Consider the following 23,440-nt stretch of genomic DNA (forward strand, 5'->3'; position numbering starts at 1 on the left):
GCGTTACATCAGGCTGCCTCTAGAGTAGCCCACATGACCGGGTCTCTCGTTACCCTAACTTTGTACCTCCTCTTTGCGGCACTTCTAGAGGTCTCAGCCCCAACCAAAAATTTAGCCCACACGCTTTTCTGCTTGATTATTTGGGCTATTACGTTAAACTGGCCCTCTCCTGCAGTGCACTGGACCCAGGTGCTTCAAAGAATGGAGGCTATAAATTTGATGGAGCATATACATCACACCATTCTTGATGCTATGCACATCTTTGACCCCAACTGGGCAAGCTGGGAATCATATAGTAGCTATTTGAGAAATTGATAATTATGTTACAACATTACCCTTGGTGACACAAGATATATTTTTACACAGTTAATTACTTATTTCCCACCCTTTTAGGTTTTTTTTTTGTTTAATGTGACCTCTTTATCTTTAAGCCTACTCAGTTTGGTTATTCACTTCCTGAACCCGGCAACCAGGATGTACCTATCCTTGATACTGCTGCCCTTTCTGAACCCAAGTGCGGGTCGGTAATATATCTCAGATATACAATCTGCTTCTTACTTATAACACCGGACTGTATTCAAACATATTTTATAGTCTCTAATTGTTATAAATACTGCCTTTTATAATTTCGTTGTACTTTTTACCTTAATGTATGTACTGAATCCTATTTACTGGTTCTTTGTTATGATTTTTATTCCTCAATAAAAGTGTTGGTATTAAAAAAAAAAAAAATGTCTGGGAACACTGTAGTCTGGGCTTCCTTGCTCGATGGCCCTGACGGTGCATCCAACATATAGTAGGCCGCAAGGACATTTTAGGCAATAAATACTATACTCGGTAATGCATGTAAAGACATTGGAAATGGGGTAAAAACTTTGATTGGCTGTGAAAGATGTCTGTCGTCTGTCTGTGTTTTATGAAGGGGCAGGTAAGACATTTGATTTTACGACACTGAAACATGCTGACTAGATTGCAGAATCAGGGTATAGTGCTCTTTGAGTATTTATTTAATGTCTTAAATAAATCCTGTCTGCAAATGCCCAGCAGATTCCTGGTTGAACTCTGCATATCAGGAGAGTGCCAAGCAAGCCAAGGACAACCATATGCTGGCTTCTCCACTTCTCTCTCACCCCTCAACAGCTTCCTAGCTTATCTCTGCAAAAAAACAGCCATTTGCCTGCCAATCGCTGCTAGAGATGTCAAGACCTTCACAGATGAAAAGCTGACTTTTCCTCCATTACATGTGAGTGTGAAAATTATTCATTACCTTATAGCTGTTTCCAACACTCTACACTTAGATTGAGGTGCCCTCTATTTTTTTCTGTTCTCATATATTGGGTTAACTCTGGATCTACATAGGGGAGCTGCCTCTTTCCTCTGAGTGATGATCTTTTGAACTGTTTATTCACCTTTCATCCCTCACATCCACCCCACTGTATTTCTGGTCTGGGTACAGCAGCGCCATAGTTCTTTCCTAGTGAATAAAGGGGAGGTTATTTAACCATATCCTTTTAAGCCCCTGCATGCTTCACCTTATTTTTTCAGACCATTTTGTGAGGGGGAGGGGTTTGAAAAATATCTTACCTGGCTTCCAAATGTGCTAGGTACACCATTGGATTGATGTCTGAATGAATTCCTCCTGAAAGAGAGAAAAAGCCCCACAACACACTGGGACAGCAGTCAAATAGCAACTTGTATAGTGTCCTGCAGCAGACTCTGGATTTGACCCAATGTAAATATTGTTTTTGCAATATCCCACACTACTAGCCTCATGATAATATGTTCCAACATTGTAATTTTCACCAACAGTGTTAGAATATTCTGCACTGTCATAAATATATGGCAAAATCATGACTACAACAATCATCATAATAATTATGTTGCCCGTACTCATCCCCATTCGTATAACCTTTACCCTGTGCATTCTCTTAACAGCCACTGTAGTCAACAAACATATACACTGAACAGCCACTTTATTAGGTACATCTTTCTAGTACTGGGTTGGACCACCTTTTGCCTACAGAACTTCCTTAATTCTTCGTGGCATAGATTTATCAAGGAGTTGGAAATATTCCTCAGAGATTTTGGTCCATATTGACATGATAATATCATGCAGTTACTGCAGATTTGTCAGCTGCACATCTATGATGCGACTCTCCCGTTCCACCAAATCCCAAAGGGGCTCTATTGGATTAAGATCTGGTGACTGTGGAGGCCACTGGAGTACAGTGAAATCTCATGTTCAAGAAACCAGTTTGAGATGATTTGAGTTTTGTGACATGGTGCATTATCCTGCTGGAAATATTAAAATGGGTACAGTATAATCATAACGTGATGAACATGGTCAGCAACAATACTCATGCAGGCTGTGGCATTTAAACAATGCTTAATTGCCACTAAGGGGCTCAAAGTGTCCTAAGAAAATATCCTTTACAGCATTACAGCCTCCCCCCCCCCCCCCCCCCAGCCTGACCCATTGATACAAGGCAGGATGGATCCATGCATTCATCTTGTTTACACCAAATTCTGACCCTATCATCGGAATGTCACATCTGAAATCAAGACTCATCAGAACAGGCAATGCTTTTCCAATCTTCTGTTGTCCAATTTTGGTGAGCCTGTGTGAATTGTATCCTCAATTTCCTGTTCTTAGCGGACCCAAGTGGCCCCCGGTGTTGTCTTCTGCTGCTGTAGCCTATCTATGTCAAGGTTCAATATGTTGTGCATTCAGAGATGGCATTTTGCATACCTTGATTGTAACGAGTGATTATTTGAGTTACTGTTGGCTTTATATCATCTCAAACCCTGCCCATTCTCCTCTGACATCAACAAGGCATTTTTTTTCCACACAACTGCTGCTGCTAACTGGATATTTTATCTTTTGAGAAATGGTTGTGTGTGAAAATCCCTGTGGATCTGCAGTTTTTGAAATACTCATACCAGCCCATTTGGCACCAACAACCATGCCACATTCAAAATCACTTACATCCCCTTTCTTTCCCATTCTGATGCTTAGTTCGAAACTTTAACAAGTCATCTTCACCATGTCTAGATGCCTAAATGCATTAGGTGGCTGCCATGTGATTGGCTGATTAGCAATTTGTGTTACCAAGCAATTTATCAGGTGTACCTAATAAAGTGGCCAGTGAGTGTAGATGCACAGCCATTGCATTCCACACACACATTGTAAACACATGCAACAGGTGTGAAAGCATTGATTGATCATGGAGTGAGAGCAATGGTTCTAGGGTCCTAATTTATTGTTAACTCTAAAATGATGTCCTCTAAGTGCGTTTAACGTGTCATCTATTGAGAATTGTAGGTACCAAAGTTTGGGACCATTTCAAAGGCATGCACAATTTACTTGTGCTTCATCTTTTATATTTTTTAACAAAAAATTGAGGTAATATATTGTGTGTTTATGCACACTAAAATTATCTTTTGTGTGTTTTTTACTAAAAAAGGTGGGTTTGAGAAACCACTGTGCTAACATGTGATAATGGACACTTGGCTACTGTATTTTACATGGGCATGGAGCCACTGCACTGTCTGCTTCTCACATAAAGTATCAATTGTTCTATTACTTAACCACTTGCCGACTGCGCACAGTATATTTAGATCTACGTCACTCGCCTGTCACTCCTTCTAGAGCCAATAGCGGGCGAGCGCGCGCCCGCCGAGGCGCGCGCCCGCCTCGACTCATTCACGGAGGAGTGCGGGAGTGTGACTGGTGGACCCGATGTCCGCCGGTCACACTACGATCGCCGGTACAGCGAGAGAAAGACAGAGCAGCTTATGTAAACAAGCCGCCTGTCTGTTCTCCCTGTGTAAAAATGAAGATCAGACGGTTCTACTATGTAGAACCGGTGATCTTTGTTTTTACACCAATAGCCATGTCCCACTACAGTTAGAAGCACGCCCCTAGGACACACTTAACCCCTCCCTGTCCAATACTGTTAACCCCTTCCCTGCCAGTGTCATTTTTGCAGTAACAGTGCATATATATAGCATTGATTACTGCAGTAATGCCACTCGTAGCCCCAAAAGTGTCAAAAATGTCAGTCAAGGGTCCGATCTGTCCGCCACAATGTCGCAGTACCGCAAAAAAAATCGCAGATCGCCGCCATTACTCGTTAAAAAAAAAACCACCAAAAATGACAAAAATCTTTCCCTTTGTTAGTAAAGGCGATAACTTTTGCGCAAACCAATCAAAATACGCTTTTTGCGATTTTTTTTTTTTACCAAACATAGGTAGCGTAAAACAAATTGGCAGAAAATGTTAAAAAATTTTGATTTTTACATTTTTTTTGGGGGGAATTTCATATAAAAAAAAGTGAAAAATATTGTTATTTTTGCAAAAATTACGCTCTTTTTTTTGTTTATAGCGCGTGATCAAAAAATCGCACAGGTGATCAAATACCACCAAAAGAAAGCTCTGTTTGTGGGAAAAAAAGGACGTGAAATTCGTTTAGGTACAGCGTCGCACGACCGCGCAATTGTCCGTTAAAGTCACGCAGTAAAAAAATCGCAAAAAACCCCCTGGTCTTTTAGCAGGAAAATCCTCCGGTGGTAAAGTGGTTAAAGTAGAACTATAGTCAAAACTTTTTTTTTACATTTTGTCATATTTTTTTCTGTCTTTCTGTCATATTTTTATTTTATTTTTTCCCGCCATCTGTGTCCCATTGCAGAGATTTACCAATTTCCCTTCACTTCTGTCCCATTCCCAAACAGGAAAGTGAGAGGGAATCCCTACAAATTAAGGGAATTCCTTGGGGACTCTCAGGTCATCAGAACTAGTGTCTCCATTGGGAGATATCCCCTATATTACTTTTCTGGGGACAACCCAAAATTTGGGGTTTTCTTTTACGTTTAATGATTATTGTAAACAGGACAAACAGAGGATGAATCTCCTTCCTTAACGGGGGGGGGGGGGGGGGGGAACCACAGACAGCAATTCAAAAACTGACAGGTGTTCTAATCCCTTTCCACTCTATCCAAAACTAAAAAAAAAAGTGTGCCTTTAGTTAGTTATACTTTAATTTGTTCAGGGCATATTAGTCAAAGCTTCATACATAAATAAATCAATTTGTTTTTTGTTGCTCACAGTTATGTACATCATAAATTCACAAACTCATATGGCACAGTAAAAAATAAATATATACTTTTTTTAAGATACACAATGAAAGCCTACTATAAAATTAAAAATAGAGCTCCAATAGTATTTTACAAGGGAACTAAATGTAATAGATTTTTTCAAACCCAATTGCCCTTCCCCTCCCCAATACTCACACCTAGTAAGAATATATACTTTGTTAGTTTGCAGCTTTTAGCAAACCAGTGTGACAGCTTTGGTCTTACTTAGCACTGAGCACTGTACTGAGTGAAGTACAAATGCTCCCTAGGCTTCTATGAGCTGCCTATAACTCAAAACAATTGTTTGAGCAGCCTACAGAAGTTAAGAAGCATTCTAATTGAGGCATTGCATTGTGCTAAGCCAGCTCACTGTCCTCTTTGCAAGTGATAGGCTATCGCATTTGGTAATTTTTTTTTCAACTTTTTCTTTTCAAAATGTGTAAATAAAAGCAAGTATAACATTTGTAGTCAATAGGTAATCAATGATCTTTTTGTAAGAAAATTGATCCAATGTCACTGCAGCTGTTGAATAAAATGCAAAGGTTAGAGCAGAAAACATGAGATGTTACATAAACATTTTAGTGCTGTTTTATGTGAATGATATATGCAATTGATTGCCACTGTTTTAGGCTTTTTATTTGCAAGAAGAGGTTATTGTTGGCAGCCTGGTACTTTACTGGCAGAAAAGAAGCAGTTGGAGCCCTCTTTTATCTGCTCCTGCCTCTGTGTGTGTGCCCTAAATAGACTTCTATGCAGACACAACCTTATCAGAGACGTTTACTATAAAACTGCAACAGCCAATGCAAGCTTGCCTCCATCCACTTCGAGGGCACCCACAGACACATGGATCGCAAGTAGGGTTGCCACCTCATCCCTTTAAATCAGGACACATGAATTACACAGGTGCTGAGGCTAATTTATTACACATAAGGCCCCTTTCACACAGGCGAACCGTTCAGATCCGCCTGTCCATTTTTTTGGCGGATCTGAACGGTCTCCCCATGCATCTCTATGGGGGATCGGATGTCAGCGGAGACATGTCCGCTGACATCCAATCCGATCCGTCAAATCTGGACAGATGGAAACCCTATTTTCCATCCGTCCAGCGGATCGGATCGGATGGGAACAGATGAGAACGGACTGACGGTCCGTTCCCATCCGATTTCCCCCATAGAGATGCATGGGGAAAGCCACAAAACCTGTGTAATTATTGTGTGACCTGGTTTAAAGGGATTGGATGGCAACCCTAAATGCAAGAGACTCTGAAGAAATGTGATGGGTTGTGGGAAGTTTATTTCACTGGAGGGACTTGAAAAACGACAGTTTCCCACTACAGAGGCATTAAAGGGCAGGGACAGGAGCAGGGCCGGATTTACATCTCAGGAGCCTATAGACAGATAATCCTTAAGTGCTCTCCCCCCCACCAACAGCCTAAAACTTTTACTACCCCTATACCCACCTCTCCTCTCCACATACCCCTTCTACTGCAAGTATACCCACCTTTTCTCACATTTGTTTAAAATGTTGTGGTTATTTCTTTAAGCTGTGAGCTAATATATTATAATACCTCTTTCTGATTGATTCACTATTATACTGTATATACACCCAGGTGTCTGCAGCTATATCCTCAGCCTAGCCAGTTTTATCAGCGAGCACCAAACCACTTGCTAAGTCATGGCACTCAATACATCAAGCGGCTCCTTTAGGAGTAAGCACTACATGTTTTCAATAAAACAAATCCTGTGCCTCTTTCCAATGTGGGTTCACGTTGTTTGCATACTGTATCTCCACCTTTTTAAAAATTTGCTTTTAAAATAGCACATGTCACACAATAACTAACCCAGATGGGTAGTCCAAATTAACCAATCTGGAACAAATCTGCTTTACCACTACTTCACACAAATTTAATTTGAAGCAACATTAAATAATATTCCTATTTTCCAAAAATAATGCATACATATCCACTACTTATTGGCCCAATAATCTATTTTTCATTAAACGGTTACTTACTGAATTTTTCTGCCTCCTTATAACATCCATTATGAGCTCCTGAACCTCTCCTTTTTATTTCTTCCCTCAATTCCATTTGTATGGAATGAGCAGTGCATGTTAGTTGTGGTATTTTGCACTGTTGGTTACACACTACAAATCCCATAATTCATAGTTAGTAATGAAACGTCAATCCAAATAGCTGTATTGTTAAAGCGAGAGTTCCACCCAAAACTGGAACATAAGCTTATTTGATTCCTCCCCTCCTCCGGTGCCACATTTGGCACCTTTTGGCACTCTGTCCCCACTTCCGTTGGACCTCGCCACGGTACATCAGCAGTTTGGCCCTCCTCCTTTCCCTGCTGACAGGCCAGTAAGAGAGTGCAGCGCGCTTCGCACATGTGCAGTAGGAAACAAGCTGTAAAGCCCTAACAGCAATGGCGGCGGCAGCACCCGACAGCCAATGGAAACATCAGCTGGGGTGCCGACATTGTTGGATTCCAGCACAAGTTAGTGTCCTAATATTAAAAGTCAGCAGCTGCAGTATGTGTAGCTGTGGACTTTTAATTTTTGAAGAGGGGGGGGGGGGGCAGAACTCTGCTTTAAAGTGCAGATAAGACCCTCACATGGTGGGGAAACAGCAGTAAAGTGATACGTTTTGTGCTAAACAAGCACTTAGTCATAACCTGTTGAGGCACTCCAGCAAGCCACAATATATATGAAACTACAAAAACCCTACAGGCCACAGCTACAGTGAGTTCATCAATCAGGTGTGCTTCCCATTTATAAGAAAAAAAAAAAGACAAAAACAGAAACCACACATAAAATTACTTTCCCACAAGTCCTAGCTGCCCCTAGTTTGTAAACATACATATAATGTTACAACCCTATACTCTATACCCTATCCAACCCTATACTCTATACCCTATACTCCCAGCTGGAAAAATCCAGGGAAGACAGAGGCCAAGGGTAATAATTGGCACAAACATCAGTCTCAAAATTGAATTCTAAAGGTTGTATTTTTTTTAAAAATAAACGAGTGATATGTACCTGCTATGTGCAAAACCATTGCCCTGATCCTCTTGTTTTTCAGTCCCCTGCTGGCGGGCCTGGCTCCTCCCCCTCTGCATTAAGGTAAAAAAATCTATAAACAGGTCAATTTGCTGCTGTTTCCCCACCATGTGATGGTCTTATCTGCAATTTTATAATAAAGCCAGTTAAGAGCGCAACTATCCAGATTGATGTTTCATTATTTTGATGCGTGGCAGACAAGCCAAGCTGGCACCTTTACGGAGCATTGGAGAAACAAAGCAGTTAAAAAGAGTTTCCACCTGAAGCGGTGTGGAATTGAACCCCATAGTTCATAGTCCTTAGTCCATTTTAGGAGCAAGCAAGAGAGCGTGGCTATGTTACTGCTTACAGCGGGACAATGGAGAACAAATCTAGCTCCCCTTTAACAAGAAGTTGAATCCCAGGAAAAAAATAAGAAATAAATATAGAGAATTGGAAGGCCCTAAGAGCAATAGAAAGGTTCTTTTTAGAGTTAAGAATAAGAATACATAGAATATTTTTTTTTTTTTTAAACCAGAGTTTAGTGCCACTTTAAGCCTGCTCAGCCATTGACTAACTACCCTGCAAACCCAGTAAATCTAAAAAAAAGATATGATTTTTTTAAGAGGGAATGCCGGAGGCTTGAATAAGACTGGAGAGTAGGTAGGGCAGGCACTACCTGTATGGCAGAATGGGACAGTTCAGATTCTAGTGCAGTTTGCCCCTGAATGGGGAAAGCACAGGTTTGCATTAATTTCCTGCTACACTCCAAAACTTTTATAAATGTATACCTGTTCTAAATAGTAAATTCAAACATTTTTTAATTGATTATCAATTTGGTAGCAAATAAAATTCATCATACATGTAGCCAATAAGTCCATGTCTTTTATTGCAAGCAAGTATTTTGTGTCATGTTTTATCATTTGCAGTTCCATGGAAACATTTCAGAACAGTAAAAGCCTATTTCAATAAAATTATATCATTGCTATTTATATGAATATTAACTAGCAGGTTTTATGACCTATGAGCATAAGGAGTACATAACCTTGTCAAGTGCCCTTTGAACAAAACATCTGAAGATCACCTCTGGGAGTATTCTTTCTGTACAGTTGTCAGGGAGATTTTCATTCTCAGTTCTTAGCAAGTTAATGTGGATATTACAATTGTTGTAACCTGTGTAATGTGATCAGCAGTGAAAAAATGATAATGTGTCCCCAACCTAAATATAAGTAATATAATTTGATATGCTTTAAATGTATTCTTGTACATACAGTACGGGGTATTTTAATAGAAAAACAAGAAAGATAAAAAAAAACAATTTCTCTTGAATTTTCATACATTATTGTATTACTTGAATAGACATCTAGAAAGCTAACCAGATGAAAATACACTGCTCAAACAAATGAAATGAACACTTTTTAATAAGAGTATAGCATACAATCAATTAAACTATTAGGATATTGATCTGGTCAGTTAAGTAGCAGGGGGGTTGTTAATCAGTTTCAGCTGCTTTGGTGTTAATGAAATTAACAACAGGTGCACTAGATGGGCAACAATGAGACAACCTCCAAAATAGCAATGGTTTTACAGGTGGAGGTCACTACATTTTTTCCCCCTACTCATCTTTTCTGACAGTTTTTCACTAGTTTTGCATTTTTCTAGGGTCAGTGTCACTACTGGTAGCATGAGGCGATACCTGGACCCTACAGAGTTTGCAAAGGCAGTCCAACTCCTCCAGGATGGCACATCAATTCATGCCATTGCAAGAAGGTTTGCTGTGCCTCCCAACATAGTCTCAAGAGCATGGAGGAGATTCCAGGAGACAGGCAGTTACTCTAGGAGGGATGAACATGACCGTAGAAGGTCCTTAACCCATCAGTAGAACCGGTATCTGCTCCTTTGTGCAAGGAGGAACAGGATGAGCACTGTCATAGCCCTACCAAATGACCTCCAGCAGGCCACTGGTGTGAATGTCTCTGACCAGACAATCACAAACAGACTTCATGAGGGTGGCCTAAGTCCCTGACATCCTCTAGTGGACCCTGTGCTCACTGCCCGGCACCATGGAACTCAATTGGCATTTGCCATTGAACACCAGAATTGGCAGGTCCGCCACTGGCGCCCTGGGCTTTTCACAGATTAGAGCAAGTTCACTCTGAGCACATGTGACAGACTTGGAAGGGTCTGGAGAAGCCATGGAGAACATTATGCTGCCTGTAACATCGTTAAGCATGAACGGTTTTGTGGTGGGTCAGTGATGGTCTGGGAAGGCAAATCAATGGAGGGTTGCACAGATCTCTACAGGCTAGGAAATTTCATCTTGACTGCCATTAGGCATCGGAATGAAATCCTTAGACCCATTGTCAGACCCTACGCTAGTGCAGTGGATTCTGTGTTCCTCCTGGTGCACGACAATTCCCGGCCTCCTGTGGTGAGAGTATGCAGCCAGTTCCTGGAGGATGAAGGAATTGATACCTTTGAATGGCCCCATGCTCAATTGACCTAAATCCAATAGAACACCTCTGGGACATTATGTTTAAGTCCATCCGACACTGCCAGGTTGCACTTCAGATGGTTCAAGAGCTCAGTGATGCCCTTGTCGAGATTTGGGAGAGAATACCCCGGGACACCATCCGTCATCTCATTAGGAGCATGCCCCGACGTTGCATACACATGGGGGCCATATAAACTAATGAGTACCATTTTGAGATGCTGCAATGAAATTTCAGCAAAATGGACTAGCCTGCTGCATCATTTTTTCACTTTGATTTCTGGGTTGTCTTTGAATTCAGCCCTCTCTAGGTTGATAATTTTCATTTCCATTAAACAATGTGGCATTATTTCATTCCTAACACATTACCCAGTCCATATCAGTATAGATATCCAGCATATTTTTCCCCATTGAGATCTGAAATGTTTTTTCAAAGTGTTCCTTTCTTTTTTTTTGAGCAGTGTATATACGGTCTTTGAATGGGTCTTGGGGGGTCATTTTTTTGGTCTTTTTTTTTTACCAATATTATCAGTTAAGGAGATTTTGAAGCTTCATACCTTGCGTAGAAAGTCACGTCTTCTGGCTCAGTGCTCTGTTCCTGTATTTAAATGCTACTGACTTTTACTAATTTACTTTCTAAAACAATACTTTGACCATCTTCTGTGCTGTTGTGCTGCTAATTTGTTAAACAGAAATTCTAGCGTATCATTGTATGTAAGCCACTGCTAGATTTGCCGGATTTGACACACGTAATGGAGTAAAGTAACAGAAAAACATAAAGGTGTTATCCCCAGAACACTGGACTGTTACATATTACACCCTAAATATGGATGTAATGTTGCTAAAGCTGAACCTATTCTTTAGAGTATACGTTACTCCATGTTGGTTCATCATATACAGTATATGGGCCTGTGATTACATTTTGTTTAATGTCTTTCTAGCTTGTTTAAATTTGTATTGGTCAGGTCTAACAAAAAATATCTGCTAGCCCTGCCAATCTTTTATCCTTCTATTTCATTCTGATCAGAAGCAGATGCATGCTGGAGTGCTCAGCTTGCGTCTCAGTGCTTCATCTGTTGAGATACAGAATGCTGTACAAGCTCAAAATTCTGAGCAAAGGCTTACTGCAAAATGGGCATTAGTACCCATACGCAAACGTATTAGCGTGCAAACAAAACAGAACGTGCACACCTGCGCACATGCCCAGCATAGGTTTGGTGCCACATGGCCTATTTAAGCTTGACTATAAAATGTTTCTGATTTCTGAGTTGTCTTCAGCTAGATCCTGCTTTACCTACATCGTGGCCTGCTCAAGCATTATCCTGGCTGGCTCCTGACATGCTTCTGGATCTCTGCCTGCTTGTTGTAACCTCGCCTTGTACACTGACTCTGCTCCTGTTCTATGTTTCTGTACCTTGCTGCCTGGCTGTGTATTGATTCTGGCTTGTGTCCTAACTCTGCCTTTGCCTATTGTTACTGTACCTAGCTACCCGGCTGTTAATGACCTTCTGGCTTGACTCCTGACTACACTTCTGTCTGCCAATGAAGTGTTACTGTGTTCCTGTTTCTGGTTGCTGCCTGGTAAACCACAGTTATCTGCATCCTGCAAATACCAGCTGGCACAGCCTGCTACACTGGTCCTTCTGCTAATTTGTGTCCTCACCTCTGCTACTGTTTAATGAAGATGCAATGCAATTTATTAGTAAACATACATGTACATAACATACATAACACAAAACTGATAACCAAACTGTGCAAATGGAACAAATAATCAACTACAAGCCTAATATGCACAAACAGTAACCTCAGGCTAAAAGGCAAAGGTTGTTGGGGAATACTAGATTTACCCCAATGTAGCCCAAGGACCACAGTTCCACCAGTAGGCGTTCTGATTGTTCTGTATGGCCTGAAAATGGAGACCTTTAGTTATTCTTGAGTAAACCTAATCTGTTTGTAATTTGTGTCAGCTGCAAGCAAAATAGTGCTGCCCAACTGCATAAAGGATAGATTTTAATTGAAAACTACAATAAACTCACCAGGTGACTTTTTGGGCCTTGCTGTTTTCACAACAGTTGCACTTTTTCCATTTAGCTAGGAGCACAATCTAAAATCTAAAAATTTGAATTTATAGTATTTTAAGGGAAAAAAATGGATAAAAAGGATAGGCATGGGACCATAAAGGGCCCTAAACAAGGTTATACAAGGCAGTAAAAGAAATCACACGCTCTGGTTGAAGTTACTAAAATGGTAAAACTGCTTCATCATTTCCCTAACAACCCTAGAGGTAGCACAATAAGTTTAGACAAAAGATGAACTCTACTCACTATATTTACCAGGATGTGGCTCCCCTCTTTCCTTTGCCTCTCTCTTTGAAGAGACTATGAAAATTGCAAGCAGAATGCTTCTCTTCAGATCAAGCTTTGTCACAAAATGACAGCATTACTCTCTTGAAAATTTTCAAGTTATTAAAGGAAGTTTTTAATAAAGCTCCCTAAGATAATCTCCACTGAAAGCTGACATTCAGAATATAGTCACTTGTATGAAAATAATTGAATTGATTAACCATTGCTAAATCTAACCAAAATACTAAACGCATCACTGAACTCCTACAACAACTTGTACACGCTTTAACTAAAATTGATGACATGGATAATAGATTGTGCAGCTCAAACTTTTGCATATGTGAATTACCTGAATCAATCGCACATTTAAATGTTGTATTGTACTATTTACTATTTATTGAGATGAGCAGATATGACATACAAATAATTTTCCACAAAAAGTGGTACAACAGTCCACAGACAAGTCGGTCACTATGACAAAAATTATAACAAGTCATCTTGAGTATTTTTACTCTATGACAGAAATTAGAGGTGAGAGGACACAGGGAGAGAAAGAAGAGAAGAGAGGAAAAAGGATAGAACCGAAAAGAAGGCAAGGAAAAGGGGAGAGCGTAATACTGTTCCATCAGAATCCCAAACAGATGTATAGTAGATCATTAAACATGAGAGAAAAGTGGGAAAAAGCTATCAGCAATATTAAATCATATCCATCTATTGCAATAACATAGATAGAATCAATGCATAAGTGACTCTACTCAATGGAAATTTTTTCGGCACAGTGAGGAGTGGACTTAAATTCTAGCCAACATCCCAAGATCTTGGTGAAAGATGATTTTGCATTGCGGAATTAATAAGTAAGGTCTTCCATTGCACAGACATGGTCTACGGTCTGGCACCACAAGTTCAATGGGGGGGATAAGTTGCTTCTTCCAGTATAAAGGAATCAGGGACTTAGCTGCATTTAGAAGGTTGCGAGTAATAGAACCTTTAAAGGTCCCAACAGATTCTTGGGAGCAATGGAAGAGTATGACCCAAAGGTCATCAGGTAATGAGAATCCAGAGATGTGTAAAACAAGAGATCTGATTTCCATCCAGTAAGATGGGACAAGACCACCAAGTTTGAGCATGAAAGGCATTCAATCAACATCCTTGACAGCAAGAAGGTTGTAAGTTGTAAGCTATTTTTTGTAAGTTGGGAAAGGAGAGAGGGGTGATTAGTGCATTTATGGATACTCTTTAGCTCCCCAACCTGTCATAACGTCTCCTTAAGCAGAGTAGAGTGCTCCTTTTTTTTTTTTTTTTTTATACGCAATCCCAGCTTCATCAATTTACCTTACCTGAAGGCTTCATGTGCATCCCAACAAATTGATGGAGAGATATCCTCAGTGTCATTGTCTGTGAAATACTGTTGGAGCTGTATGGTAAGTGTAGAGACGTCACCAGGATTGGAGAGGAGAGAGTCACTGAGTTTCCAATTAGTTTGTTTAGACGTAATGTTCCCATGCAAAACTGTGTATTAATGGGGCATGATTAGAGAAAGTAACCACGTCTATAGCAGTCGTTCGGAGCCATTCCAGGTGATGATAGTCCACACAGATGTAATCAATTCTTGAATAGGTGGAATGTAAAGAAGAAAAGTATGAGTAATCCCACCCCGTCGGGTCCAACGTCCGCCAGGTGTCAATTAGTTGGTGTTTATGTATGTGTTTATGTAAGTAAGCCAACTTTTTTGTGAATGAGGTGGAAGGAGCCTCAGGATGTGTCAATATGAGGGTTGAGAGCTACATTAACCACTTTCCACCCTATGACATCCTATGACATCATGGTCTTTGAGTGGGGATATCTGAATGATGCCTGCAGCTACAAGCTTCATTCAGATATCTTCTTTTTCTGCACCATAAAAACAATCATAGTGGCTGTTAAGCTGCTTGAATGTTTTTACAGGCGGAGGGAGGGAACATCCCCCCCTTCCGCTACCCTCTGGTGCCTCTACTGCCGTTGACTCAGGTGGGAAGCTGAGATCATTTTTTAATTTTTTGGATTTTATGCTGTCCAGTTTAGAGGCAAGATTTGGGGAATTATAGACCTCTATAGATCTCTGTAAAGAGGACCTGTCATGCCCTATTCCTAATAAAAGGGATGTTTACAAATCTGGTAATAGAAATGAAAGTTTAAAAAAAAATGTAAAAGGGAAAGTTTCAAAATGTAAAAATAAAAGTAAAATAAACAATAACAAACAAAAAAACATTTAAATCGCCCCCGTCCCTGCGTGCTCGCACGCATAAGCAAATGCATATGTACCTCATGCCCACATATGTAAACAGCATTTAAACTACACATATGAGATATCCCCATGAACCTTAGAGCGAGAGAAATAATTTTAACCCAAGACCTTCTCTGTAACTCTAAACAGGTAACCTGTAAAAAATGTTAAAGCTTTTTCTATGGAGATTTTTAACTACTGAAGGTTGTTGCCATTCCACGAGTGTGCACAATTTTAAAGCATGACATGTTAGGTATCTATTTACTCGGCGTAACATCATCTTTGACATTCTGCAAAAAAATCGGGCTAACTTTAGTGTTTTGTTTTTTAATTTGTGAAACTGTTTTTTCAACCCAAAAAACGCGTGTTTAAAAATTGCTGCACAGATACCGTGCGACATAAGAAGTTAAAACAACCACCATTTTATTCCCTAGAGTCTCTTCTAAAAAAAAATATATAATGTTTGGGGGTTCTGGGTAATTTTTTAACAAAAAAATGATGATTCTAAACACGTAGGAGAAAAGTGTCAGAATCGGCCTGGGTGGCAAGTGATTAAGGTCCCCAGCTAAAACAAGTAAACCCTGAGGAAAAGTGGAAATCCAACTTGCTGTTGATTGGCTAAATAGACAGTTACCAAGGTGCAAAGTGTATTTCCAATGGGTCCCTTCAAAAGCAGAAATCTACCTTGAGGTTCCGCCACCATTTCCTCTAATTGAAAGCTGACATTTCTGTGAAACACAATGGAAACTCCATTCACTTTATGAACATCCAAAAAACTATTATACCAAGTGGGGTATGTATTAGAGGTTATACTAACAGAATTAGAGTGCGTAAGGTGGGTTTCCTGTAGAAATGCTATATCACAGAAAAGGCATTGTAACTCACGCAGTAATTGGTGCCTTTTACCTGCAGCATGTAGGCCAAGAACATATTATGAAACAAGGTTTATAGTTGCCATGGGGTGATAGAAACTGATACAGCTTGCAGTTTAAAAACTTGGGATCCTCTACCACTGTGGGTACAGAAAAGAAGAGAACTTAGGATGAGAAAAGGGAAACAGCAGTAGGCGTTAAGAGTGAAAAAGGAAAAGAAGATAAGAAATAAAGGACCAAACAAGAGTTGGTAATTCACGCAAGTAGATGAAGTGGTAAAACAGGGAGCGAGCCCACCGGCCAGCCCTCTTGTCGTCAGGTAAGAAAACCCCCAACAAACCGGTCGCAAGCCAGAGGAAGGGTTCAGTAACACTAGCAAAAATAACGAATTTATATATATATATATATATATATATATATATATATATATATATATATATATATATGTATATATATATACATATACATATATATATATATATATATATATATATATATACTGTATATATAAATAAAAGTTATACGTTTCTATATGCTCTTATTTTTCTCTGATAGCCCTGAAAAAGGGGGAGTCTCCGTTCCCCCGAAACGCTTTGGCTTTTTGTTGTTTCTTTCAATAAAACTACTATAAAATCATCTCCACTCTGCTTCTCATTGTATATCAGGCACTTCTTCCAACTACCTTTACAAATATATGCGGTAATGACCCCCAAGGCCGTACCCAGAGGTAGCAGCCCAAGCACCCCAAAAGGGCTCACTGCCAACCTTCTGGCTAGAACCACAAGGAGTGAACTCTCCTCACTCACCCCAAACATCACCTAGTCACAGACTCTTAACTGAGTGAGTCAGTCCAGTGCGATCTCCAACCCTAAAGAGCTGTCATATAAAAGACAAGTTAGTATTTTATTTAGGGGCTTGTTCACAGCATTCCTCTTGGGACTGTGTTATTTCTGTGCTAGGTTGCTGTGTTATTGTGCTCTGAAAAGTGGGACATGCTGCAATTTTGTGACGTTCTGTGCATTGTGTTGCACTGTAACATATTGCAACAAGCTATTGTACATATAGTTAAATGGAGTCTAAAGCTGAATATATTTTTAAAAATAAGGAAAAAGTAAGTACTTGCCCACCAGCACCATAGTGTGGGCCAGGAGATGTGAATGAGGCCTAGCATGCTAATCGCAGAATACCAATTAAGAGTTTTTCAAAATATTGAAAAATATTTCCCGTTGCATGTGTATGGTGATTCTGTTAAGTATCTTCAGAGACTTAGTGCTATGTAAATTAAATTATGCATACATTTGCAACCTTTGGGAATTTTGTGGCTTCACAAGCTGTGAGGAATAATGAATCCTTCTTGTATAATTTGTTTGAACTATGCCTCATTGACTGCAGAATTTCGGTTTTATTTTCCTTGAATATATTGGACACTTCTAATTAATTTTAAAGTATTAAGATTATTAAGGTCTCTTGCTTAAATTACCTTCTGATAGTATCTTCTCACTGATTTATTTTTCTGCTTTTTCAGGTTTATTTTATTTCATTGGGTTTAAATATGACCAGCATATATTGGTGACGTTCAAAGCACTAGGATATGATTAGCATTCCTCCTATACAAGTAAAAGTGTGACCATTCTAAGAAAAGGTGGGAATTTGATTGCCAGAATTTTATATTTGCATAGCATGTTCAGCTTTCTGAACACTTCATGAATTTTGGTTATTCTGTTCATATCATAGGTTGTCAAGTGCTGTAATGGTTAATAGTTTAGAGGTTAGTTTATTAAATGAGAAAGATAAATCTGTTTCTTTCATACTACCACTGGTAAATTTCATATTTTAACAATTTGAATCTGGTTACCATGGGCATCTGTGTTTTTCTCATTACTAGTTAGGCCATACATGTGCAGGAAATAGAAAAGTAATACCTCTCAACTTTCTTGCATAAGAAAGATGTACTCCTTTTAACAGTTAGTTTAGAGACAAATCACACACTCATGCCATGCCAACAGTTACGTGAACCAGGAATAATTAAAATACAGTAAAAATACAGTTTTTCACTTTTCCTTTTTTCTTTCTTTAAAAAAAAAATGATGTCATAGAGATTGGATGAAATGTTTAGTGTAATAATGCTAGTTAAATTTTAATTTTTTTTTTTAAAGATCTATACATAAGACGAAAAACAGAGACAACTAAGGAGGAAAGAGGGAAAGAGACACAAATTTTTTTCCAAAAAGGACAGTCACTCAAAATGAAGGAGAGTTGGGTTTAAAGGGTTTAACTATAGCTCCCAACTGTCCCTGATTTTGAGGGAATGACTCTGATTTGAAACAAAGTCCCTCTTTTTTCCTCATTTGTCATTCATTTTGGTCTGATCCAAATAGTTGTATAAAAAATGCACTTTTATATCTTTCAAAAAGTGTTTCCCAGCATTAAACCTTTCATCCAATTTTTAAATTGCTGCATGTGTAAATTTCAAAAGCCAGTATAAAAGGAATAGAAGTGGTAAACAAAAAAAGCACTTGTGGGTTTAACTAATCATTTGTTTTGTGAATTTCTCCTTTAACGGGACGTGGCAAAGGGTGTGTCCTATGCCTATATACTTTTGCTTATAGGTGTCCCTCGTTCCCATCTCAGAACGTTGGGAGATATAGTTTAACCCTTTTGCTGGCAGAGCTTTTTTTTGTATTTATTGCCCACATGCATAAAAAAAGTAATTTTAGGACTGACATTTTCAGTAGTAAAAACGCTATAGTTCATTTTAAGGCACACAAACGCAATATACTACCACATTTTTTGGTAAAATATAAAAGAAAAGGTTATGCCAAGTAAATAAATGCCCAGCATGGTAATCCTTTCATGCAAAGTAATCACTACAGTGGACAGCTATTTAAAAGTGGTTTTCTTGTGTATAACAAAACAAAAAAAGAAGAGCGCACAACTGCCCTAGTATAATCCAATTTATTATAAAGATAAAATCTGTAGAATAATGCACCTACATGGTAGCAGGTAAAACAGGCATGTCTTTTATGACCGCAACTCACCTCGATGGTTGCTGTAAGGTTCGGGTGTAATGGAGCTCTTCAATAGAGCCTGCAGACAGCTGGATAGACCATGGTCTTGGCGTGCCAATGCTACTGAACATGCGCTCTGACCAGCCGAGTGTCTCGCTGGGTAGTCAGGAAATCGTACCTAAGGGAAGGAATGCAGAGGCATGTCATGTTGCCATGACAATGTGTTTCAGAGGCACATCTAAGTATGCAAGCATCCGGAGTAAAGCTGTCCACATAGACCATCCTCCGCACCAACATCGTCATCAAACCCTTCAACGCTGTGCTCCACGAGCACTTTAAGCCTCGCTTTCAGATCGCTCTACTGCAGGATAGTCTTCCCGGTTGTGACTGCAGACTGACAGCAGAGAAATCTTGCACAGTGGAGGATGGTCTATGTGGACAGCTTTACCCCGGATGCTTGCATACTTAGATGTGCCGGTTTTATTCATCAACCATGTGAGTTGCTAAATGCTGTACCTTCATTAAATGTAACTATATTGCTACACTTAGAGGCACCTCTCTTCTCTTTTATGCTCTATAGCTCCGGCTGGATTGTGCTTCTAATTCCCTTGTGGATGCTGTCATTTGTGGATGGACATTTTATGGTTACACAACCTATCACATTGCTATAATCTTTTTGGATGGACTATAAATTGAAGGACTTATGAATAAATGGTTGTGGAACAAATCATTTGAGTTTCCATTATTTCTTATGGGAAATTTGCTTTGACACAAGAGTGCTTTGGATTACAAGCACATTTCCAGAACAAATTATGCTCGCAATCCAAGGTTTTACTGTACTTCCTTGGAGGTAAAAAATATATAGTTACATCAAGTAACACATAAAGAAACATATTGTAATTCAATTTTACTAGTATTGATTTTATCGTGGGTGGAAATTACAGCGAATCATTTGCCCATAAAATTGGACATCATGCATTTCTGGTTATATTTCAGCTTCAATTTATACTATTACTAGGACTTCGTTCTTTACAGCTGCAGTAACTTTTTTGGCTGTAAAGCAATTTTTTATGCTATTAGAATGTAATTTGCAGTTTTTGTAAATAAAGGCCATCATTTTGTGCAGATAAGTTCCATTATGTGAGTATGGCCTAATGCACACTGCATATTTTGCTAGATCTTGTAAATGCCTTTTCTCCTGGCAGCAGCATATTGGCTTAAAAAACGCTTGACAGATGCAAACATATATAATTGTTTAGGCAAATAAAGTTTCTGGGGCTTAGTTAATTTACTGGTCAGAATAATAATTTATTCTGGCCATTGAAATAATTGACTCCTTAAGGCTAAATGCCACTAGCATTAACACACGTCGAGAGTTTTTTTGTGCCACAACACAGCTGCTCCTGGATGCTCTGGCAGTGTGTTTTTTGTCTGACACTAACCCCTCCCCCCTGCCTCTAAACTCAACTAAACACTTATGTGTGCTTGGACACATAGGCTAAAATGCAGGGGTGTGTTACCTTATGAGGAGTTTATGAGTAATCTCCATTAGCAACTTAAACTTGAAATGTACAGTATCTCACAAAAGTACACCCCTGTATAACAGTGTCAATTTTCTGTCCCCTCAAAATAACTCAACACACAGCCATTTATGTCTAAACTGCTGGCAACAAAAATTGAGTACACCCCTATGTGGAAATGTCCACATTGGGGCCAATTAGCCATTTTCCCTCCCCAGGGTCATGTGACTCGTTAGTGTTACAAGGTCTCTGGTGTGAATGGGGAGCAGGTGTGTTAAATTTGGTGTTATCGCTCTCACTCTTTCATATTGGTCACTGGAAGTTCACCATGGCACCTCATAGCAAAGAACTCTCTGAGGATCTAAAAAAAAAGAATTGTTGCTCTACATAAAGATGGCCTAGGCTATAAGAAGATTGCCAAGACCCTGAAACTGAGCTGCAGTTTTTCAGATTGTTTGGGACTTGGTGTCACCCTTATTTGGAAAGGGGTACCATTTATACGTGGACAATTATTACACAAGCGTGACACTTTTTATTCACCTTTTTAAATTTGGAATTGGCACATGTGGCACTGTGCGACCTAATCGCCAGGACTTCCCCTAACAGCTTGCAGATTCCCAACTTAGAGGGTGGAGAGAGCCTGCTTGAAGTTTAAAAAAATTGCTTGCAGTGAAGTGGAGGGACACACGGAATGTTTTCGTTCTGTCTTAAATTCACGCAGATACGAAAGTCCAAATTACTGGTGTTGTTGGAAAGCCCCTCTATGTCCACCAATACAACCTTAACAAGGGAGGGGTGGACTTAACTGACCAGATTATGGCGCCGTACTCAATTGCCCATAAGGCCAGACGCTGGTACAAAAAAGTGTCTGTACACTTATTCCAATTGGCTCTGCTGAATGCTTATGTGCTGTACAAAGCATCAGGAAGAAATGGATCCTTCTTAAAATTCCAGTAAGAGATCATTACAGCCCTTCTGTATTCAGAAGGTGCTGTGGCCAAAATTCACAATCCAGATGCAGTGAGCCGGCTGCATGAGAGGCATTTTTTGGAAGTCTTCCCTGGTACCCCTACCCAAAGACCCCCCCAAAGAAGATGTCGTGTCTGTAGAAAATGTGGATATAGGCATGACACACGTTATTTTTGTCCCTCCTGTCCTGGACAACCTGGCCTCTGCATCAGGGACTGCTTCCGTCGCTACCACACACTTGTAGAGTATTAGTATAGGGTACAACATGGCACAGTCTAGGGCACACTTTTACACAGGGTCTCGAAAGATGTTGGATGGCGATCGCATTTTAAGAGACTCTAACCTGGAAGGTTTTAAAGTTACAAACAAAGTGCAAAAAAAAAAAAAACGTATAAAAAAAAATTTAAATTAAAATAAAAATTAAAAAAAAAGCCAAAAATAGTTTTTGTTTTATTGAGTTAATTTTCTGTTCTTACTCTACCTTTGTACTCTTTATACCTGTTACTGTACTTTATAATATACAGTTATACTGTAATTTTTTTATTGTTACTGTTTTTCATTGTTAACCATATTTTGCTTTTCAGATACCACCATTCCACTGTACTATATGCTATTAGAATGTAATGTTTTATTATTATAGGCGGTTCCCGGGTTACAAACAAGATAGGGTCTGTAGGTTTGTTCTTAAGTCAAATTTGTTTGAAAGTCGGAACAGGTACATTTTTTAAGTGTAGCCCCAGCCAAAAGAATAGTTTTTATTTTATTTTTTTTGGATAGCATATGCTATATGCTATGCTATTTTTGCTGTCTGTGCCCCTGTTCAGAAGATTTCACCTAACTTTCTGTCCCTATGACAACTGGATTTTGAAAATTTTGGGTTGTTGTGGAAACAAGGATTGGTGATAAAGCTTTAGTGAATACACCTTTTTCCCTTGAGAACTCTTACAGGAGTGAATTTCCCTTCCTAGGGGTAGATTTCCTCTCCCTCCGTTTGTAAGTAGGAGTCTTTTGTAAGTCGGATGCTTTAACCCGGGGACTGCCTGTACTGTGTTTTCATTGTTAACCATTGTTTGATTTGCAAGTATGCCCATCAGCTGCCGCACTGATTTTTTTATTCTGACAGCAACAGCGTTTACTCTCAGCATATACGTAAATCAATGATGGCAGCGCTGTAGGAGGTGATTTCACCACCGCAGTGAAAAAAAAGAGCATATACAGTATGGCGAAGAATAGGAGATGGGGTAGACACAGAGGGAGGATCTCCTCTATGCTTCACCATATATTTTTTAACACTTTTCTTGGCAGAGATTTCTTCATCCACATCAAGCCATGCGAATGGAGGAATCTGGTAGGTTCTCTATGTAAATTGTTGATTTCACTCCTTACTACCTATCACAGTTTTGGAGGCCAGGAAATGCCAAGATAGCACAACCCCCCCCCCCCCCAAATGACCCTTTTGGAAAGTAGACACCCCAAGGTATTTGCTAAGAGGCATAGTGAGTATTTTGCATCTCACATTTGTTTTGGGAAATGAAGAAAACAAATGAAAATGGATTTTGTTTTTTTTCAATTTTCAAAACCTTGTGACAAAAAGTGATGTGCTGGAACTAGAGAGAGTCCCAGAGAAGGGCAACTAAAATAATTAGGGGAATAATTAGGGGAATGGAGGACATCAGCTATGAGGAAAGATTACAAGCACTGAACTTATTCTCTCTGGAGAAGAGACGCTTGAGGGGGGATATGATATCAATGTAAAAATACTATACTGGCAACCCTAGCATAAGGAACAAACTTTTCAGAGAA

Source organism: Pelophylax lessonae (genome assembly GCF_965119305.1).
Source record: "Pelophylax lessonae genome assembly, chromosome: 9".
NCBI classification, from domain to species: Eukaryota; Metazoa; Chordata; class Amphibia; order Anura; family Ranidae; genus Pelophylax; species Pelophylax lessonae.